The sequence below is a fragment of the Petaurus breviceps genome, unplaced genomic scaffold (genome assembly GCF_028583685.1).
Source record: "Petaurus breviceps papuanus isolate PSGF00001 unplaced genomic scaffold, PetGlider_PUasm1.0 90723, whole genome shotgun sequence".
Classification (NCBI taxonomy): Eukaryota; Metazoa; Chordata; class Mammalia; order Diprotodontia; family Petauridae; genus Petaurus; species Petaurus breviceps.
The window spans coordinates 7,374,955-7,397,198 of record NW_027187323.1 but is presented as its reverse complement, the minus strand read 5'-3'; the positions used below and the strand labels follow the sequence as shown (position 1 = coordinate 7,397,198).

At 35.0% G+C, this 22,244-nt stretch overlaps 1 long non-coding RNA gene across 1 annotated transcript in view; it reads left to right on the top strand.

The window, feature by feature from the left end:
* LOC138145023 (uncharacterized) overlaps positions 1-21,987 on the top strand; it is a 328,164-nt gene extending 306,177 nt beyond the window's left edge. Inside the window, exon 3 of the long non-coding RNA XR_011164085.1 lies at positions 21,440-21,987. This is a non-coding gene — a long non-coding RNA (uncharacterized lncRNA). The remainder of the gene's footprint in view (positions 1-21,439) is intronic.
* Positions 21,988-22,244: the final 257 nt, after the last annotated feature.

Sequence of the window (22,244 nt, the reverse complement as noted above, 5' to 3'; positions counted from 1 at the left end):
TTAATCTATTTTATCATTTGCCACCATAAGTATACATACGTATATTTATTATAAACAGTTGGATTTTGTTAAAAGTTTCAGTACGGCTAAAGAACTCAGGATACATACTCTCTTTAGGAACCCCTCTTCTTTGTCTCTCTACCATCCAGAAGCACTCAAGTAATTTTCTCCTGCAGTGATCTTTGTATCTTGTGGTTTTTCTATATAAAGAAGAAAATCCTTGAAAAAATTGCTGTGGTACAATGGCAGCTGCAAAGGCGTTCTGTATGGTATACAAGATACTAATTGTATCTTAATAATTCTAACATGAAGAAACTGCAGTTTTTTATGGGTGCAGTGTATTGTTTCATCTGCTTTGTGTTTTAAACATGATCAGAATTATTAAAAATAAAAGCTTAGATTTATTCAGTTTTTCGCATTTGTGGCCGTTCTGTGCCTCTAAACCTTTCGAAAGTTGAGGGACAAGTGTAGACACTTAACTAGCTGTGTGACCTTGGGCAAGTCACTTAACCCCAATTGCCTTGCCTTCCCCTCTCAAAAATTAAAAAAAAAGTCGAGGGACAAATATATAAGCAATCTGAGAAGAGAGAGATGAGTAAAGAGTTTAGAAGAGACTATGGATGTTTTACCTCACCTAAGCTATAAAGTAAGTTAAAGATCCTAAAAAGATGGTTGTGAAAAGGGAGTCCATACTGGGGATGGGGGTGGGGGGTCCTGTCTTAAGGCACTGATACTTGAAATGGGATTCAGAGCCAAGAGCAATTTGATTGGAACATAGAGTAAGTATATTAAGAGGAGTGGTATAGCATAAGATTGCGATGGCAGACTGAATCTCAATTATGGAGGCCTTTAACTGCCAAGTTTGGAGACTGGTATAGAGAACCAATGAAATTTTGACATTGTTACCCTAAACTTTTTCCCTGGAAGGAGGGAGGGACCATGGTATTAGTCATTTTTTAAAAAGCATTTAGGAAGTTTGGCACAGAAACTGGTTTGTTTCCCCTCAAAAAGGTTCTGCTAAAACAAGATCATTATACGCAACAACAGCAATTTTGTAAGAATGATTAAGTGTGAAAGATTCAGCTACTCTGATCAAGACAATGGTCCAAGACAATTCCAAAGGAACCATGATGAAAAATGCTGTTTACCTCCAGAGAGAGAGCAGATGAACTCAGAGTGCAGATTGAAGTATGCTAAAAAACAAACAAACACCAAAAACCCCACAACCTTTTATTTTATTGTTTCATTTTGTTTGTATTTTCTTTTGCAACATGGTTAATATAATCAAAATCAAAGTGCTTGCCTTCTCAAGGAGTGGGAAAAGGAAGAAGGAGGAAGATGATTTGGAATTCAACATTAAAAAGATTGTTTAAAAATTATTTCACATGTAATTGGGAAATATTTAACAAATTTTTTTTAAATATTTTGCCAAAGAGAACCAATTGCTGGCTAAGAAATCAATTTGGTAGTTTTCTAATGACACACACAAGCATCAATTTTATTTTCTGACAATCTATTGTGAGTAGGTGAACATATTTTCCTTACATGTATGGGTATACACACTTTGTGTGAAAGAGAGGGGAGAGAGAGAGTTAGTTTACTTACAAAACAGAATGAATTGAAAATAATAGACTAGACTGGAAGGGAAGAGACTTGGGTTCTGTTCCCAACTCTGCCATTAATTAACAGCCTGACCCAAGGCAAGTCATTTGGTCTCCCTGAGTCTTAGTTTCCTCATCTGTAAAATGAGGGGATTAGAGTAGATTATTTCAAAGGTTCTTTTAAACTCTGACATTCTATGGTTCTTTAGTCAATACTTAGTAATTGAAATGAATGTTTTCATGGCATGAAAAGCTTTTGGGGATATGGTAACACTGTGGTTTAGTAAAGACAGAGTCAGAAAGAAGTCAGAAAGCCCAAGTTCTAGTCCCCTCACTATTTAATAATTATATGACCTGGGATTTAATGTCTCTGTGCCTGTATTCTTATGGGCAAAGTGAGAGAATAGATCTAGATCCATAAAGTCCCCTCGCATCTCTAAAATTTTGTGATTTCATGTCACTGCTAATTATATGATATCTCCTTTAAGACATTTAAAGAAGATAAGAGCTCAGGTGTCAACAAGAAGTACTAAGTTTTGCAGTTAGCCTTAGGGCCTCTCTCCTATATCTCAGAGTACTCTGTTGGCAAAATCAGTATCATTAGGCTACTACATATCCAACAATGAGGTGGTCCCAAACAGGAGTTTGACACGGGAGTATAACTGTATGTCTATTAGTAGCACCTTCTATATCCAGTGGTAAAATTCTGACTTTTCCTTGACTGTGATGGCAAAACTGACCGCTTTGGAGGACAGAATTTTAAATCAGAAGTGAACAAAGGACCTCCAAAGGAAAATTAGAAGTGGTATGCCATTGGGATGAGGAGCTCAGTTCAGGTAAAGCATCATATTGCCTCAGCATTAGGACAGTGTGGTGAAAGTAACGACTAACTCCTAGAGGCCAGAGAATTAGAGTTCTACCTAAGGAGAATCAACGTCCCAAAGGACAATTATATCCTTGCCCTGAAATCCGTTAAAGGAATAAAACAAAAAAAATATTTTTAAAAAAGAAAATTAGAAGATAATTTAATGTATCCTTTATGGATGATGGGCAACTAGATGATACAGTGGATAAAGTGCCAGGCCTGGAGTCAGGAAGACTGATCTTTCCAAGTTCAAATCTGTCTTCAGACATTTATTAGCTGTGTGACCCTGGGTAAGTCACTTAACCCTGTTTGGCTCAGTTTACTCATTTGTAAAATGATCTGGAGAGGGAAATAACAAACCACTCCAGAATCTTTGTCAAGAAAACCACAAAGGGGTCACAAAATGTTAGACACAACTGAAAAATGACTGAACAAAAATGAATGAATTTAATAAGTGCAGGAAGTACATACAAAATTGCAGAAATTTTATTATCTGCACATATGAATATGGAATCATAGATTTATAGATAGATCCTTATAGGCCACCTAGTACAACTTCCTAATTGTACATGTGAAAATACTGAAGCCCAGGGAGACACAATTACTAGCCCTAGGTCACAGTAGTAAGTGTCAGACCTGGGATTTGAACTTGCTTTCTCAGACTCCAAATCAAATTCTCATTTCTGCTCTACTAGTTCATTGTGATTTTATTTTATTATTTATTACTGAAGATAATTGTAGAGTACCCTTTTGTTTCACTAATTTTTAAACTGTAATTCTTCAGCCACACCCATAGTTCATTGATGAAATTCCAATTCTGCCCTGCCCCCCCCACCCGTGGACATTATGTACAAACTTTAATATGTCTGCTTGTCAAATCAGAAGCCAAGGGAAAAAAAAAAAGGTATTTAACTTCTAAACCATAATTTCAAACAAGCTTCCCAAGGGTCACTCAGACATTTTTATTAAAAGGAAAAAACAATATGGTGCATCCATTATTCTTTCATTTTGCAAAATGTCAAACTCTATGTGATCCTTTTAATTTCTATGGGTGTTCCAAACAGAACACATTTAGAGGTAGAGCTAATACCCCGCAAAGCAAGTATAGATCAGAATGTGCATAAAAAGGCAATCATGACTTACACTCTCCCTCTCACACACACAGAGTATCAAAAAAACCATTTAATCTGACAGATAGAAATAAAGTGTAAGATTTCTATTGAACTCCCCTATCTACAGGATCTATTTTTGCTCCATCCTGTCTCAGGAAAATGATGATTTTCAAGTTTCTAAAGGATATGCACGTCATGATGAATTTGGGTTACTCTTTCACCTCTCAGAACTGAGAAAAGGTCACTGGCAGTTCATCTACTTGAGTAGCCAAATTGGTGTTATTTTCTGAAGTTGGACACAGGAGTGAGACAGCTTAGAACAAGAATGTACAATTTGCCCTTAAAGTCAGCGCTCCTTGCCCCACCCCCACTCTCAACAAAAATAATGTCATATGTATTTATGTTTGGAATCTCAGGAATTGTTGGGTGAGTGAAATCAATGGACCAAATATATGAATTGAGAAGTGGACAAACTTTAGTCTAACCCTGTAGCAAGAAAAGTACTTGATTAAAGGAATAAAAAAAGTGTTTTTTTTTAATTCTCCCTTATCAGAAACCATGTGGACTTTCTGTTCTTCATCCTGTATGCCTACCTATAGCAGTCCAAAGGTGAAATGCCTGAATATTAAGCCATAATCAATCATTGTACACACACTAATTACTTTCTGTCCTCCTCTTTTCTTGTCATCATGGTCCAGAGCAGGTTTTTTGAGACTGACTACATTCATCTGAGCTATTAGCTGCTACGCTCCACCGCACCCTTGTATGATCTGCCTGGTCCCAGACCCCCAGAGAACATTTGTGCTTGCATACTGTATGTGAACTTTAGATAAATAAATAAACACGGGAAACAGCTTCCAGATAATTGAAAGCGAATGAAGGAGGGAGCCAAAAGAAAACAATTTCTCTAGGGATAAGCCAGCTAAGGTGGCAGGTATGATTAAAATCCATATGATTTATGGGTAGGTGTGTTACTAACATGACAGCCCTTTACTGTTTGTTTGTTTGTTTGGGTGCATTTGACAATAAAGTTTTCTCTTGTTGTTGTTGGGTTTGCTGCGGGTTTTGCTCAGGAGTTAGCCACTCAGGAATTCCTAGTGCCTGACTGAGCAGTAATTTAGCAAGCTCTCTTGTGCTCTTTTCCTGTCAGCATTAACATGTCAATTCATTTTAATAGTCTGGGCATGCTCAGTGGGCAAGCATTTTCTCAGTCGGTATCCCATGAGCCCACCCTGTGGTGCAGAAATGTGTTATAGCTTGTCTCAGACCACGGAGGCTTCAGCAGGTTTATTTTCATTATGGCCAAATGTATTTATTAAAAAGCAAAAGAATATATAAGATCGAGACCATAACAAATTAAAGGGAAATCATACAGTAATTTAGCCATTTAAACCTTGCATAGAATAGGTTATTATCTGGCATCATTATTGTTTTTTGTTTTTAAGTGTGCTGTCACTTCTTCTGGTTTTTGGAAGTTAAATGATAGACTGCCATCCTGGGAATTTTCTATAACCATGATTAATAGTTGAAGTGGCTTTTATACTAAAACAGAATCCACTTGCCATCTTTCTCATTAAAGAGTTTTCAAATAGATTATCAAATATTATTTTAAATATGCCTATTTGTACACATTACATATTTTGTGTGTATTTATTGATTTATCTATCTGTTCATATATTCATCTATCCATCTATCTATCAATCAAGAAACTTCCCGGTTTCTCAGACTGGCCCTTGATTGTCTTCATAGATGTTAATTCGAGTATGAAATCTAGTAGAGTTAGCAAACACCTTATCAGAAAGGGAAGAAACCAGTCCAAATAAACCAATGCTAATAACTAATGTTTACTAGGTACTTCAGATTTTGCCAAGTATTTCAGTGATGTTGCCTCATGTGACCCTCACAACACTGTCACATAGATATTATTGTCCCCTTTTAAGGTTGAGGAAGATGTTACTAAAGAAGGCTGAGGTATTTGCCCAATGTTATATAGTTCCTGTATCAGGAGTTGTATTTAAACATAGGTCCTCCCAATTCCCAGTTAAATGCTTTTTCACTATTTTGCCCTTCCTCGTGGAACAGACTTGGTAGTTTTTTGATCTATATCTAAAATGCTGCTTAAATCAAAGCAGTATTTGGTGGTGAATATTCAGTGCCATAATGAAATCAAATACTTAAATGCATAGTTAACATATACATTGAAGACGATTGTTCTAAATCAAGGTGGATATATGACTGAGTATCCATTCCATTTATTTATGTCAAGTGATTAATTTTATCATTTTATGTTCAAAAGTGGAATCGACATCCATGGGAGAGGGTGATCTCCCATTCTCCTCACCCATATTCTCATGATATATGATATTCTCATTCGCCAAAGTTTCCAACTTCAAACTAAAAAGGGGACAACCTCTCATTTCTTATGCTACAGATATGCATTATTATTTAAACATAGATGAAACTAGATGACTACCGAGGTCCTTTCTAACAGATTCCTTAATTCTGTGATTATGCAATAGTAATCAATATTAAAAGTTATATGCAATCTTAGCATATTGAAGTATCCTAAAGCCTTTGGTAATTATTCTAGCTTTGAGATATAATCAAATGGTAGTAGAAGTTGAATTCTGGTTGAAATTTAATGATTCAGTTTATGATTTTGGAATTTAATGTATTTTCCTACATTATCTCTCATCTACTATCATTGCCTCATTTTCTACCACTTGGCTACAATCACAGGAAGAGCAATAGGGAAATGCATAGCACTACAGCTAATTTTATATTTTTTGTTCCTTCTTTTGGCTTGTTATGGTCCAAAAAATATAATCACTTGATAATCAGCGAGCATTGCACAGTGGAAAGTGAACTACTTTTTGATTCAAATCCTAAATTTTAATCTTCCCTTGACTGAGTACTATGTATGTGAATTTAAATAAATTGCTTAGCCTCTCTGGGACACAGTAGAATGAGAGCAAGAGGAACATTTTTTGAGTGTCTTTGTCTTGAGTAGACTCTATATAAGCATATGGTGTCATTATTTTTTTTTGCTTTTGTTTTTTTTTTAGAGGGAAGGGCAGGGCAATTGGAGTTAAGTGACTTGTGCAAGGTCACATGGCTAGTACATGTTAAGTGTCTGAGGCAAGATTTGAACTCAAGTCCTCCAGATTCCAGGGCTGGTGCTCTATTCACTGAGCCACCTAGCCACCCCAGCATGTGGTGTCATTATTAAGAACATTAAACTACATTATGTGCCCTACAAAGTTGAAGAAAATTTTTAAATATGGTCCAAGAAGTAGATTATGCATGTTGTCTAAGGAAAATCTTGGCTGAGTTAGTTAAGTACAGATAGACTTACCACTGATGTGTCATACAATAGTTCATTAAGTCATGAATTCTTTGGTCATAGTGACCAGTATTTATGTCTGTGTGAGAGTGTGTGTGTGTAAATGTAGGTAGGTACCTGTTGGATTTTCCTTTTTAAATATGTACTTCCTGGCATGGTCTTAAAGAATTCAGTTTAGCTAAAGAATAGGTATTGATATTTTACATATTTGTAATGAAATCTTAAGAAAATATGTAATATTTTCTTACATAATCTATACATGTATCATATATTTATGTATATGTATGGGCATGTTTGTAGCTATGTATATAACATGTATAAATATATAAAAGTATACTTTTAGATACATATGTTTGCATATTTTACCATGTATGCAAAAACATATGTGTGTATATATACAGGCATATGTAGTGCAAGTGTATACAAACATATTTGTCTTTTTTTTTTTTTTGGATGGGGGAAGGCAGGAAAATGGGGTCAAGTGACTTGCCCAAGCTTACATGGCTAGTAAGTATTAAGTATCTAAGGCTGGATTTGAACCCAGATCCTCCTGACTACAGGGCCGGTGCTCTATTCACAACACCACCTAGCTGCCCTGACACACATATATTTATATTGACAAAAACATACACACTTTCTGGACTCTTTTGGATTACCAGTTGCATTGAATATACTTCATCGGTTAAAGTTCTCTAAGAAATGGTAATACAGTAAATGTCTACTTTTATTCATTTCCCATTTTTCAGTGTCAAAATTCTGATTCTCCTATGAACCTGTGATTATATTAATATGACTCCTCCTTGTAATGATATAGATTGTAACGTATCTATACCAAACCATCTTGTGCCATCTGTCCTAAGTTTTCCTATAAATTTCTAGTAGTGGTTGACCTGAAATCTTAGGAAACTTTATCATGTTTTCTTGATACCCTATGTACATGAAATCTATCCATCCATTAACACTTGATTTAACTAGGTAATTGGTTCATCCTCCCCACCCCTCACCAATAATATTTGTCTTGTGGCCTCTATTATCAACATTTTCCTGCCAAATTCAGTATGTATCATAACCTGATCATACTTTCCACATCCTTTGATTCTTAGCTTATGACCTTACTTGAAGAATGTTGGTGTTGAAGGGGTTGGATTTTGTTTTGTTTCAAAGTCAATAACATGTTGAAATTGGTACACTTGGAGTTGGTGGAATTGCACATGTGTCTTCTCATCTTTATCAGTTCTAAGTTGATGTTTATTTTAAGCTTTCTCTGAGTAGTTTATCTGACTATACACACATAAGTGATTCAGAAATATAAATTCCATACCAGCAGTAAGTTCCTATATGTGAAAATATAGGAAGTGTGTTTTTTGAAATTCTTTTCATACCCTGACATGTCTAGCACATCCTAATATTTTTCTTTAAAGAAAATATTTTAAACGGGTTTTTGAAGTCTTTAAACCTTTTATATTTTCATTTGTTAACCTTAAGCAAATTCATTGATTAATACTTTCAGTTTTAGCATCATGTAAGGTAAAAAATAAGACATGTACTTGACAAAGATATCCCTCAACTGCCATGGAGGATATATGGCTCTAAGTTTAAATGAAACAGGAATTCATAGAAACATCAGGTTCTCATAATGTTCCTGTTTACTGATGCCATTGTGAAATCGTGTTGAATGTGTAAAGCCCAATATGTACTATAGGAGTGTCTTAATGAGATATGTGACCTCCAAAATAAAAGGAAATTTCCATAATAATCCACATAAAGAAAACTAAGTGGATAAAGAATATTTGTTTTCCCAGTTTTTAACGTACAATTGAATGTCCAGCCTATTGAATAAGTCTAATGGTATATGTTCAACAAATTAGTTATGTCTTTCATCTGCTAGAAATCTTTAGTGATGATTTATTGTCTTTAGGATACCAGGTCTAGTGTGAGGACTTGTTGAGCCCTTTTCAGGGATGCTCATCCACCTTTGGTGTCTACCTGCCCCGCCAACTCTCACATGTGGTTCAGAAAAGCTATAGCATATGCAGTGGTCACACCCCGGTAAAACTGTTTTGGCAGATGTGCTAAACCAGGTTGAGGGTAACTAACATGCCTCCATGGGTGAATTAGGGGGATGTCTATCGCAAGCATGTGAAGATTTCCCCCAGCACAATGGGCAGTTGAGAACAATTGGTTCCAAAATCCACAAATGGGGCTGAAGCTGGCTCTGTGAAGCACTTAAAGTTTGGTAAGACATCAAAGATGCCAAAGTCATCCACTGCATCCCAGGCCATTGCCAGTCATCTTGACTTTTCTCTTGCCATTAGATTTTGAAGAGAGAGTGGGGATGACAGCTTTGTGCAGTTCTGCCTTACTTAAATCCAATTCATGCACAAATCAAGAAATCACCCTGTGATATTAATATTGGCCCTCTTTGAAAATGAAAGTAAAACGACATTCAAACTCCTTAGCTCAGTATTGCATGCCCTTTACAAGCTTGATCCAGCCCACCTCTCCAGCAATAGTCCATAATAAGCTCTTTTGCACCTTCTATAGCCAACCAAACAGGCCAACCTGCTATTTCCCAAAGAAGTCATTGTATCTCCTGCCTACATTCCTTTTCAAAGGCTGTTCTTCATGCCTGGAATACATGTCTTCCTTACCTCCACCTTTTAGAATTTGTATTTTCCTTTAAGCTCAGTTTACATGTCATCTGCTAAGGAAACTATTGATTTCACTCATTGTTAGGATTCTCTCTTCAAAATATTACATACATAATTATCTATTTGTATATTGTATTCCCTCTAATAGAATGCATTTCAGAAAAAAATGAGCATGTGGAAAGTTTTGCTTTTCCTTTTATATTTATATTTTCGGGGATTTGCAAAACATTTTGCAAAAACATGGTGTTTAATAAAAACTTTTGGATTGTATTAGATTGCCATGGAAAACATGGGAGATCTACAGGGGTGAGGTCCTTCTCAGTCACCTTATGCCGGTGTCCCAAGGTTTCTGCTTCCATTTTCTTTGCCTGCACTTCTCCCAATGAAGGTATCCTTTCTGTCTCTTGTCCCAGGAACAAAACTTTAACTAAATTCCTTAAGAAGGGAGGAATCATGCCCTTCAGGGAAGTATACCACAGGAGCAAGGATCTAAACAGAAAGTTAGGAACAGATGGAGTGAACCTCAGGCAAGGAGAAATTGCTAAGTGATAATGGGGAAAAGAAGGGGAAGGGAAGAAAATGGACATTTATATAACTCCTACTGTGTGCCAGATACTGTACTAAGCACTTTTACAAATATTATCTCATTTGATCCTCACAACAACCCTCTGAGGTACTCAATTTTATAGTTAAGGAAACTGAGGCAAATAGAATTAACTGATTTGCCCTGGTTCACACAGTTAGTAAGCATGAGGCCAGAAAATTTGAAACTCAAGGGATTGTGGAACTGAATCTTGTAAACCAAAAGTAAACAAACAAATTAATAAACACAAAAGAAAAAAGAAATTTTTTTTCAAATTGATATTAATTTTTTTACATGTAATGGGGAAATATTTAATGAAATAAATAAAAATATATAGTTAAAAAAGAAAATGTGGAGAAGTGCAAAAATTATATAAAGTGAATTCACTCTTCTCTCTCCATAATTGCTGCATTCAAAAACTTTTCCTTAAGCACTCCTGAGTTCACTTCTCTTTCATCCTTCTACCCAAAGTATATATCTTCTCACCTTGTTCAGTAGTATATGAATGCACAGAGTCAGGTATCGAATTTAACAGGATTATTAATGGATTGGGAAAAACATGGAGAAAAATGCACCTTGTCTTCTGAATATTTGTAAACTATCTTTTATGACTCTCTCTGAGTTGCCTCATTTGCCAAAGCAAGAACAGGGCTTAGTAGTTACAGAAAATAATAAATGAGACCCTGGTAACTTGAAAGAGTTAATTTACCTTACCCTCATGAGCACTGTGCTCCCAAAGTGCATTTTACTCATATTAGGTCCAGAAGGACCAAGCCCCATATCTACAAAGTGCTTTCAGATCCTCAGGGAAAGGTGCTAGGTTTTTATGAGGTGCTCTGCTTTCACATTCATCAATTTCTATCAAGGAATGCTAATTATAATGAAACAAATTATGGAACACATTTCATATGCTCATTCCTGCTCTTTGTATACAGGAGCTTTGTTCATTTGTGCACCCAGGATTTCCAGGTGGTAATATATTCCCTAAATCATGGCCTTTAAAAAAAATAAAGCTCTCCAATTGTTTTTCAATGACTTATGTAGCAGATTGTGCAAGGTAGAAATGAATAATGATGGAGGGCACATTTATCAATGAAGCCTCAGATTTCAACTTAAAGCAAATCTCTACATCTAGGCATAGCTGTATATTTAACTCCAGGAATCATTTCTGTCTAGTATATGTCCTTTTCTTATGGCCTTCCACATTTTTAATCTCCCAGAGTGGCTACAGAAATAAGGAGAGCAAAGTTGAAGAACAAACAGGTCCTTAGGAATGTCTTTTAACTGAATGAAACAGTGTTAAGAATTAAACCAAACCAAACCAAATCACTTCATTGCCAAAGCAGGAGCAAGGTCAACTGCAAGATTCTGTTATCGTATATAATGTATTGTTATATGTATAACTACAGCTAATAAAAGCTACAATTCCATATTTAAATCAATTTTCAAAATTATTATGTTGAATGTAGCATTACCCAGAACTAAATTTAGAAAGACATTGACATTCAACAGTCAAAATATACTACCTAATCATTTGTTTTTTATGGAGGAGGGGAAGAAGCTGGGATATTGAAATTATTTCCTTTAAATTCCTTTGTCAGGTTTTTTTTTAATCTTTTAATTTATAGCTTCCCTGTTATATTGAATGCACTTCTCAAAGAATTACTTGATCCTGGAAAACTTTACAAAGGCATCCTGTGTGATTCATTATCATATTATTTAGACTCAATTCGTAAATCATGCACTAATGACACTAGCATCTTTGTAGATCTTTTTAAATATAGATGAAATATGAGTTTTCTTCCAAGGTACAAAACGTCATTAAGGGCTCAGGTGGTTAAAATCAACATGAAAGATACATGCTGCATTTTCCCTCCTTAAATGCAATCATGTAATCAGATTTCAAGTCATCTTACCTACCTCACTTACAGCTTTATGGAGATTAATTAGTTTTTAGACCTCAGTCACATGATCTTTCCTGACTGCCACTTAGCTACATTTGCTAGCTGACTAGAACCTGTAAGCTGCCTTCTGCCCCAGAGGACAGATTAAATTTTAGTATTGTTTGACTTCTTCCTTTGATTTAAAGGTAGATTGTTTCAACTATAGTTCAATTTTTTTTTGTTAATTAGCCATGCTGCTGTCATCTTTTCTTGGGAAAAGGTGAATATTTGAAGATGAGGAAGAAGAAGAAAAAGAAATATCTTCCACTTCAGTTCAAAAGATGGTAATGAATAATTTCCCTTTCCTTATTTATCTACAAAGGCTGTTTTTAATTTTTTTTGCCCTAGGGACAGCAATAAAACAGCCTTTAATTCATATTTTGTCATAAATAAGACATATGTGAAAAAAGATTTGGTCTACATGAAAATTCCTTCAGTATCAGGGATACTGGAGTCCAAGATGATTAGTAGTGATAGTATAGGTATAAACTGATCTGTATGTGTTCAGTCGTGTCCCACTCTTCATTACCCCATTTTGCGTTTTCTTGGCAAAGATCATGGAGTGGTTTGCCATTTCCTTCTCCAGCTCATTTTACACATGAGGAAACTGAGGTAAACAGGTTTAAGTGACTTGCCTAGGGTGACACAGCTGGTAAGTGTTTGATGCCAGATTTGGACTCAGGAAGATGATTCTTCCTGACTTGATGTTTGGTACTATCCACTGTGCCAATACACTGCCCTAACTGACCTGTAGAATCGAATATTTCATCTGGAGAAATAAAGGCAAAAGTATCATTTCCTCAGTTACTGGGATGAGAGAATTCTGCTCCCTCCCCCCCCCCAAAAAAGGTGCCTTGTGGTTATTGATTAGGTTAACTTTAATAATATCCTTAGAGGTTGCTGTTAGCATTAACTAATCTACTTTATAAATAAGGGACTTAAAGCAAATAGCAATGAAATAATTTATCTAGATCACAGAGTTTTTTCTGCAGTCTTATAAAAAAAGCACACAAACTTTACCATCCTTTAATAATTATTTTTTCACCAGCCCACCCTTCACCCCCAAATTATCCAGGGAGTAAAATAAATGGAAATAACATTCTTCCCTCTCATGTTGTATAAATTATTACTCGTCTTGGATGAGTGTGCAAGTGGCTATTTGCAGCCCTGTTTTGCTGACTGAGTCAGGATTAAAACAGAAAGATCCCAACCTCAGCCCTATGTTATTCCACTCGGCCATGGACTGTCTACAGGGAGATAAACAAAGGAGGGAAACATTGAGAAACTACTTCAATCTACTTTACAATATGTGATTAAAGAAAGAAAAGAAACCTTGTCTGGTACAGTTGTTAAAACATTGATATTTCTAGCTCCGGTCCTAATTAAGGTGTAATGAGAGATTTGAAGTGCAGTGAATTTACTTCATTCACGTCACTAAATCAGTGAACCACAACTAGACTTACAGCTTCAGGGAGAAATAGGACCAAGTGAATTAGTTATCGTATAACTCTAGAGAAGGTGGTTCAGCTCTGAAGCCACTGGGGCATAGACACGTGTAGTATGTGTGACCACCTCAGTTCTATTTGACTGCAGATTTCCTTTCATGGACACTTAGCAATAAACAGTCACCTCGTTTCAAGAGAACTTGATTCCATAAAGATGTGGAATTTCCTAGCCTTCACATGAAGCCACAAGCTTTTCACTGCTCAGGTGAACAAGACCTATTGCTGATTCAGGAACTGAAATGATCTATTTCCCTGGCCTGCCTCGTTGGATTCTTGCCTTTGGCAGTAACCCCAGTCTACTGCCAGAGATGAAGACATCCCTCCATGCCTACGTGGGAAATGGGGCCAACATGAATGCCCTCTGAAAGATTCAACTGAGCATATGCTGAGAAAATTGTGGCATCCATACCTTACATAGGGCAGGTCTAACTAAAAATAACACAGTTCCAAAAACCCATCCCCTGAAAAGGAAACATGGGGTTTTTCCAAAATGACTTTGAGGGGTCTGCTAACAGTTATTTCCTGGCTCTTGATCACGACTCTTTCAACACATGGCCCTCATCCACTTGTGCTCTCTGCCTAACTTTGGCAACAAGAAAAGTAATCACTCTGATGTACTCTCATCTCCACTAGTACCCTAAAAAAAATCAGGATAAAGGCAAACAGCACAAGTCTTCTCATGTTGTAAGGATGCATTTTACAAACACTGTGTTAATTATTACTCCTAATGGGTTTTATGAGTCTTCTCCTATGAAAAATTTCTATTTTGGAGAGGAGGAAGCAAAGGGTGCAGATAATATAAAGAAGGACTTGCTCAGAATATCGCTGTTGTTAGAGAAACAGTGGGCTAGAATTCAAAGGAACCTAGGTCCCTAATTCTTCTCTTTGGTCACTTGGCCCTTCTGTTTCTTCTAATTAATTGTTCACATTTCTCTTAGGAAATATGCAATTTGTATATTTGGATCCCTTGCCATGACTGTATTACAGCTGACTTGGTATATTAATCCTTCAATACTATGCCATATTCTCTTTCCTCTTGCACCCCTCCCCACTCCATGCATATCACCTTTCAAACTAGTATACATCCTATATTTAGTTAGAAATAATCCTAAAAGGTTCATCTTTTCCAAGTGCAAATTACATGTCATTTAAAGGGTTCATAGACAATCATAGAATTATAGATTATATTCTTTAGAGTTAGAAGCGACTACAGAGATAATCAAGTCCAAATATTCATTTGCAGATAAGAAAACTGAGGACCAGAGAGATTAAAGGGTTTATCAAGTCACTTTATATTATCTCAAGTAAACTAACATTTATAAAGTTTTGAGCACAGTGACTGGCACATAGTAGGAGTTTAATAAATTCTTATACTCTTTCCATTAACCAAGAACCCCAGGAAGTAAACAGGATTCAAGCCCAATTCCTCTGGCTTCAAATCCAGGGATATTCCCATTTTCTCACATTTTAAATGAAACATTTTCTTTTGCACATTTTTCAGTGACACACTCTGAATCTAATTATTTTGCTGAAGAAACTAATTCTTTCAATTTTACAATATGACACAGTCACCCTTTGTTTGAAATTTCCCCCGTCCCTCTAGAAATGAGCATGTTTTGAAAAATACACCCACTCCATATTGACACATGAGTTATCATAATTAAGTAAATAGATACATGCATTTACAAGTTCATTGGTGATAAATATTATTGCTCATATTGGTACAATGCTTTAGGGTTTGCATGGTGCTTTATATATGTTAACTCATTTGATTTTCACCGCCTTATGAGATATTATTATCTCAAATTTATTGATGAGGAAACAGCCTGAAAGCTATTAAGGAACTTGTCTGGGTTCACAAAGTTGAGTAATTTTGTAAAGCAAGATTGGAACTCAGGTCTTCCTGACTTCAAGTTCTACCTCTATTTCACAGCCTGAGCAGGGCGTGTTGATCGAGACCTTCTGTTCTAGTGACAAAGGGCATATGCCTGCTCTCATTCAGCTCAAAACTCTAATGTGTTCATGTAAGGCAAGTTTCCATATGGAATGAATGAGGGATCATTGTTTCTATTCTAATGAGTCTCCCCCTACTTTGGCTTTCAGTGAAAGGTCACCACCACACTGGCTAAGAAATAGTCCCGCTTATCTGCCAAGTGTCTGCTAAACACAGTATGGTGACAGGCATGATTTTTCTCAGCCATCATTATATGGCTGGCCTTTGAGCAATTTTGCCCACCATGCCATATCAGCCATGGTAACCAGGGGCAATCAAATCTAACTGCTCACGTCTTATTCTTATAATGCAGTCATATGGTCTCAAGATAATTGTATAAGGCAGCACATTTATTCCCTAGATGTTCAAGAATTTAGCCGCAGAAATATTTGGTTATGAAAAACAGCTAGTGCAATATTTTAACTAAATATATTCCCAAGCTTGACATTTTTGCTTTGAAGAAATGCATCTGTTCTATACCTACTTTCAGCAGACATTGTCAAACTACAGATTGAGGCATTAATGCTAGATTCAGTTCACTGATATTTATTGCACCAAATCCAATCTATATTACTGTGTCAGCCCTGTACCAAAGCAGAAGACAGTAGTATTTATGATTATTAGTACAATATTGAATCATCCTGAACCAATTACTGATCCAATTACTGTGCCATTATTATCTTCTGAATAGGGCTTGATTTGTCTGTGATAAATATGATGCAATTAAACTACCTTTTTACATAATAAAACACTGCAGGTGTTTATTCTTAAGGGTTCACAGATACCAACAACCAATAGATTTAATTAAAAAAATCCTTGAAATAAATGTGAATTTCATTAAATTGTTCTAACTTTAATGTACATTTAAACTCTATCGTATTGAAAGATACAATTGTATAATCTCTTGCCCTGCTATCATTTAAAAACTCCACTAACTGACAGACCAAACAAAATTACCCTTCTTGTTTAATATCCCAATTGGTAATTTTATCCCTTTAAGGGATATGCACATTAATGGAATCAATATTTTATAAGTTTGAGGTAAAATATACTACTTGGATACATACTATAAAAATCAAACATTGGTATTAATGTCTCAATCCAATATGAATAACTTTTAAAATATTTGTCCGTATCATATGTTCAAATAGTATGTTGTATGTTTTCATTCCTATAGCACTCTCAGTTCTGCCCACCTTGCTTTCTGCAAATACTGGTTCTTTGTTAAAATGCGAAATTCTGAAAATAAATGATGAAATGAAAAACAAAAGCTTAAAGTTGGTGTCATTTTGAGCAAAGTGTCCATAGAATGTTTCAACTCATTCTTTTCTTCAACAAAATTTATAAAATGTCAGCAATGAGGATTATAGTATAAAAGAAGAGGGGGCACTAAAGAGAAAGAATTGGAATTGATAGATTAAAATAAGTTTTTGATTTTGTAAAAATGTCCCTGAACTGATAATGTTTAATCTGCTTCATTATTTTTTCCCTTTTAAAAACCCTGAAATGAAGATTAGATCAGAAAATTCTTTGTAGGTCTCAAAAGACCATCTCTAAGGTCAATGTGTTATATGACCTTAAATGAATCAAAAGGAAAATCTCATAAATTATTTTTTAAAAGTTTTTATTAAAATAAAATAGAATGAAGACAAAACATCTTTAGCAGGTCAAATTAATTTTCAAAATAATCTAGGATGCTATTTTTGTAGCTTATTTTCTTTAATACCTGTGGGGAGAGTAAATTTGGTATGCATCTTTATGCAGTCAATCAAGGTTACATTCTTCTAATAGTTCTACAGTGATGAAAACATACATCTTTCTCATAGCCTGGGCAATCTCTTAGTGACATGGTTAATGCATAGCTAGCTCTCTGCAGCATATTAGTAATTACTGGTCACCTTATTACAATTAGCCAATAACTTGAGAATACATTGCTAGCTATCTATCTGTCCGTCCATCCATCCATCCGTCCATCCATCCATCCATCCATCCATCCATCCATCCATCCATCCATCTATCTATCTGTCTGTCTATCTATCTTTTATCACCAAATATTGTCGGTAAAAATGTAGGAAGTTCCGTTGTTTCCATAAGACAGTAATTGTAAAAATTACAGTTCTCTTTTGCTGAATAGTCCTAAATAGGAGGGAGTTCCCATTTTTATTGCCAGGATTTCAATAATTGTAGATGTACTCTGGCAGAAATCGATTGATAATTCTGAACACCTACCATCAATATCCAATTTTCTCTATATTTTTTAAAGGCAGGAATAAACTCAAATCCATACTAGGCATATTAGCAAAAAATGCATTTTGCTTTTTCATCTACAAATACATAGTGGGAAAACAAGAGGCTCAGTTCTGGCTTGCATAAAGGGGTATTAAAGATTAAAAAGAGCATTTTCAGTAGCGCAGACTAAAATTTACTGTTGCAACCACAGAAATTCAATATAAATTAAGAGTTTGTAAAAAATTGAAAATGGGAACTAGAATCCAGACAATATTTAATTTAAACTAAGTGTTAAAATAAAAGCAATAACACTGAGAATAAATTAATGAACTACCATTAATTATATTTACAATAAGTGGTTTGGGTTTGAAACACCTACTCTCTCCACTGATAAAATAAAACCTGCATCCTGCAAAAGCTAAAGTAAGTTAAATGAAGATGCTTTTAACAAGGTTATTACTTAAGCAGTGACAGGTTTACAGATTTTAGCACCACTGGGTTTTCACAGGAGCTACGGCAAGTGCTAAAATAACACACACCTTCAGGTTCATTAAATTCACCAGTGTGATGAAATAACTGATATTTTGCTATATTACTATAGTGCCTCAAAGAACTGACTATAAATAAGGTACACTAATAACAACTGTTTGCATCTGCAAAACAATGAAATAATTCTTCTAGGCTTATCTGCAAGGGAAAAATAGTGCAAGACAGTTAGCATAGTCATTTTGATTCCTTGGCGTTGCATTTTTTTTTTTAAGACATTTATCTAAAATAGGTATTTTCTGTAAAAGGTTTGGGCATGGGGTTATGCTCAGAGGGGAAACTTGTAAAAAAGGTACTGTATATTAAGAGGAAGTAAACTGGATCTCACCCCCCAAATATTTACTTTATAGTCTGGTGTTTACTAGAGCTTTTATAGAGACTGTTTTATTTAAAGAACTTATAAAAAAAAAAGCTCACAAGAAGCAAAAGCATCAACAGCATCTCTAAAAAAACCTGTCCTGTAGCCTGTTTTGAGAAGAATCGAAAGCAGAAAAAAGCAGGTTTCTAATAAATCAATAGAGTGTGGCCTTTGGAGACCTCCAAGACATATGGACAGTAATAGAGTATTTCAGGTTGTCTCGTGAGTGATTCCATCTGGATGAGGGCTTGGTGTTATTCACAGCCTTCTTCTCCCCTAAAACACCTTCAATCTTATCCACAGCCTCCATCTCAAATGTCAGACCACCTGGGATATGCAGCTGTCAGGCTGAAAGGGGAGCTGCTTGGGACTGGCCCTGGCCTGTTCATCAAGAAGGTACTGTCACTGGCAAGCAGCATTACTAGGTGCATGGAGGTGACAGCAGTGCCAAGGGCAGGGGCAAACGTGTGTGACTTTGGATTTTAGATGCTGAGAAAATAAAGAGCTGAGCCTGAACCTATATCTCCAGAACATAGCCAGATCTAGCAAGATATTTACCTCTTCATTTATAATACTTTTTTTCTTGCTTGTAGAATAGACATAAATTTCTGAATCTATTTTGAGTTATAGGTGGGGTGCATAAATATGTATATGTGTATCTTTACACATGCATATTTCTATATGCATTATATCATTTTGAGATTTTCACATGCCCCATTAAATTAATATTTATATTTCATAACATTAAACTAAAGGGACTTTAAAAGTTGGATTATTTGGACTTTAACAATGCAGTATTTTGGATTTTTTAAATTTAGAATTTTTTTTTTAAATTCTCTTTTGTTTCTCCCTAAGCTGAATTTTGTGGACCCAGTAATTTAAAAGACAGTATATTCCTGCTGTAAGTGGAAAAATCTGATTAGGGAAAGAAGTCCCCATGGTCTGAGAAGCTACTAATGAGGGGCATAAGAATTCCACATTCAAAATGTATCCTCTTAATTACTCCGCAACCCAAACCTGTTAAAAACAAAACAAATTTTAAAAAACCAAACAAACAAGCATTAAGTTCCTTCCCTATTTTTTAGGTTTCCTTTCCAGGTGTTGAGCAATGATGAACAAGTTTATAGACTATTGAATTTTCCCCCGAAATGATGAGAGTCTCTTTCTCCCACTGAAAATAGTTCTGGCTAACTAGCAATGGTCTCTGATGTATTTATTGGGTCCTCGTGTTTCTAGTTTCCCATGGAAATGATTTTAGTTGCTTGTCTTCAACCTTTCCCAATACCCTGACCCCAGTGACCTAAAATGTAAATGGTTTACTTTTTCCTCTTAAATCTTTCTCTGCTGGATTTTCTTTCTATTCTTACTTCTTCTAACATCTTTTCCTGAATTAAGTTTCTTTCTTTTTTTTTTCTCCTTTTTTGGAGGGGGGAGTGCAGGGCAGCTGAGGTTAAGTGACTTACCCAAGGTCACATAGCTAGTAAGTGTTAAGTGTCTGAGGCCAAATTTGAACTCGGTTCCCTCCTGAATCCAGGGCCCATGCTCAATATATTCACTGTGCCACCTAACCTAACTGCCCCTTAAGTTTCTTAATAAAAAAAAATGAACCTGATCATTTTTTAGTCCTCTTCCGAGACCACACCTATAAGAAAGACTTATATTTCTACAATTTGATCTTGTAGCTATATATATATATATATATATATATATATATATATATGTATGTATATATAGTGAAGATTTAAATCTTAATACTAGTAAAAGTACGTAAGTGATCCAAAACTCTGGAGTACATAACCTTAGCTATCACTTTAATTTCATGTTCTTTCCCAAATACATATTACAACAAGGTAGGTAGGTAGAAATATGTCAAATTGTACAGTTTCTAAATAAAATAGTTTATGATATGCTTAAACATGTTTAAAAAATCTGGTCAACCCCATAAATAATCTTTCCTCAACACAATACTATAGCCTCACATCATTACTTTATATGTTTATGGAATTGGCAGTAGTGTTAAAATAGAAGCATTATTTTTTTGAAAAAAATTTTCTTCTATATTTTAATATGGGAAAATATATTATAAAATGTTTATGATTGAAGTACATGTTTTTATGCAAGTAATTAAAATATTTTGGTAGAAAATAACACCTCCAAAGTTAGGACAATAATAACCAAATAATGTGTTAATAATTTGTAATTTAATCTTTTAATATGATTAATTATGTTGTTTTCCTAACATCAAATCATCCTTGTACCTCAGGTATAAATCCAACTTGATTCTGATGACTAATTTCTTGGATGAATCCCTATATTCTGGTCTATAGAATTGTATTTAAAGCCTTTGAATTGATATTTATTAATGATATTATTCTATAGTCCTTCTATCCTTTATCCTTCCTTGGTGTGTTTATTAGGATTATATTTGCTTCACAAAAGGAATGTGGTAGGGTGCTTTATTTCTCATTTTTTGAGAATAGTTTCTGTAGTATTGGGACTAACTCTTCTTTAAAAGGTTGATAGAATTTTTGTGTAAATCCATCAGGATTAAAAGTTTCTTACTGCTTTGGTATTTTCTTTACAACTAGTTTTATTTCTTTTTCTGAAATTGAGTTAATATCTCTATTTAGTCTTTTATTTTGGTTATTGTATGTTTCTGAAAGTATTTCTCTATTTCTTTTACATTCTTATATGTTCCCTTTCCTTTCAGTCCTGACTATCATTTTGTTATGAAGGAATTCCCAAGACAGAAGCTCCCTCCACCAATACAGATTGGCAACTCATTGGAAACTTATGGACTTAGAGAATTGTCTGGGATACTAAGAGATTAAGTGACTTCTCTACGTGAGCACATCTAGCATACGTCAAAACTAGGACTTAAAATTCATCCTTTTTTAACTCTAAGGTTGTCTGTGGATTCACTACTCCTACCTCTCACCTTGAGACTTCTGCTTATTTACTCTATTTAATTTGACTTCATTTCATGAAATGCTGCTGTATTTTTTATTTCACAGGTGCATTACTTGTATCTATCTTATTTATTAGACAATTTGGGTCAAGACTCATGTACTAAAAAAATGACACATGAATACTTCTGATGCCCTTTAGATTGGAGATTGCTTTTGAAGGGAATTTTTACACAGAAGGCTTCTCAAAAAATAATTAGGCTGTTTTTGTGCATAGAAATCTAAACATGGTGAATACTGGCTTAACAGCTTTTTTTAAGCTATTAAATTTCTCCTGATTGGCATTTCTGTACTTTTATTACACCAATACTTGACATTCATATTGATGACCCTGAGACACTACAAAATCCTCGTGCCAAAAGTTAATATATTTTCTTTCTCCCTTAGTTTTTCTTTCTTTTTTTCTTTCTTTCTTTCTTTCTTTTTCTTTCTTTCTTTCTTTCTTTCTTTCTTTCTTTCTTTCTTTCTTTCTTTCTTTCTTTCTTTCTTTCTTTCTTTCTTTCTTTCTTTCTTTCTTTCTTTCTTTCTTTCTTTCTTTCTTTCTTTCTT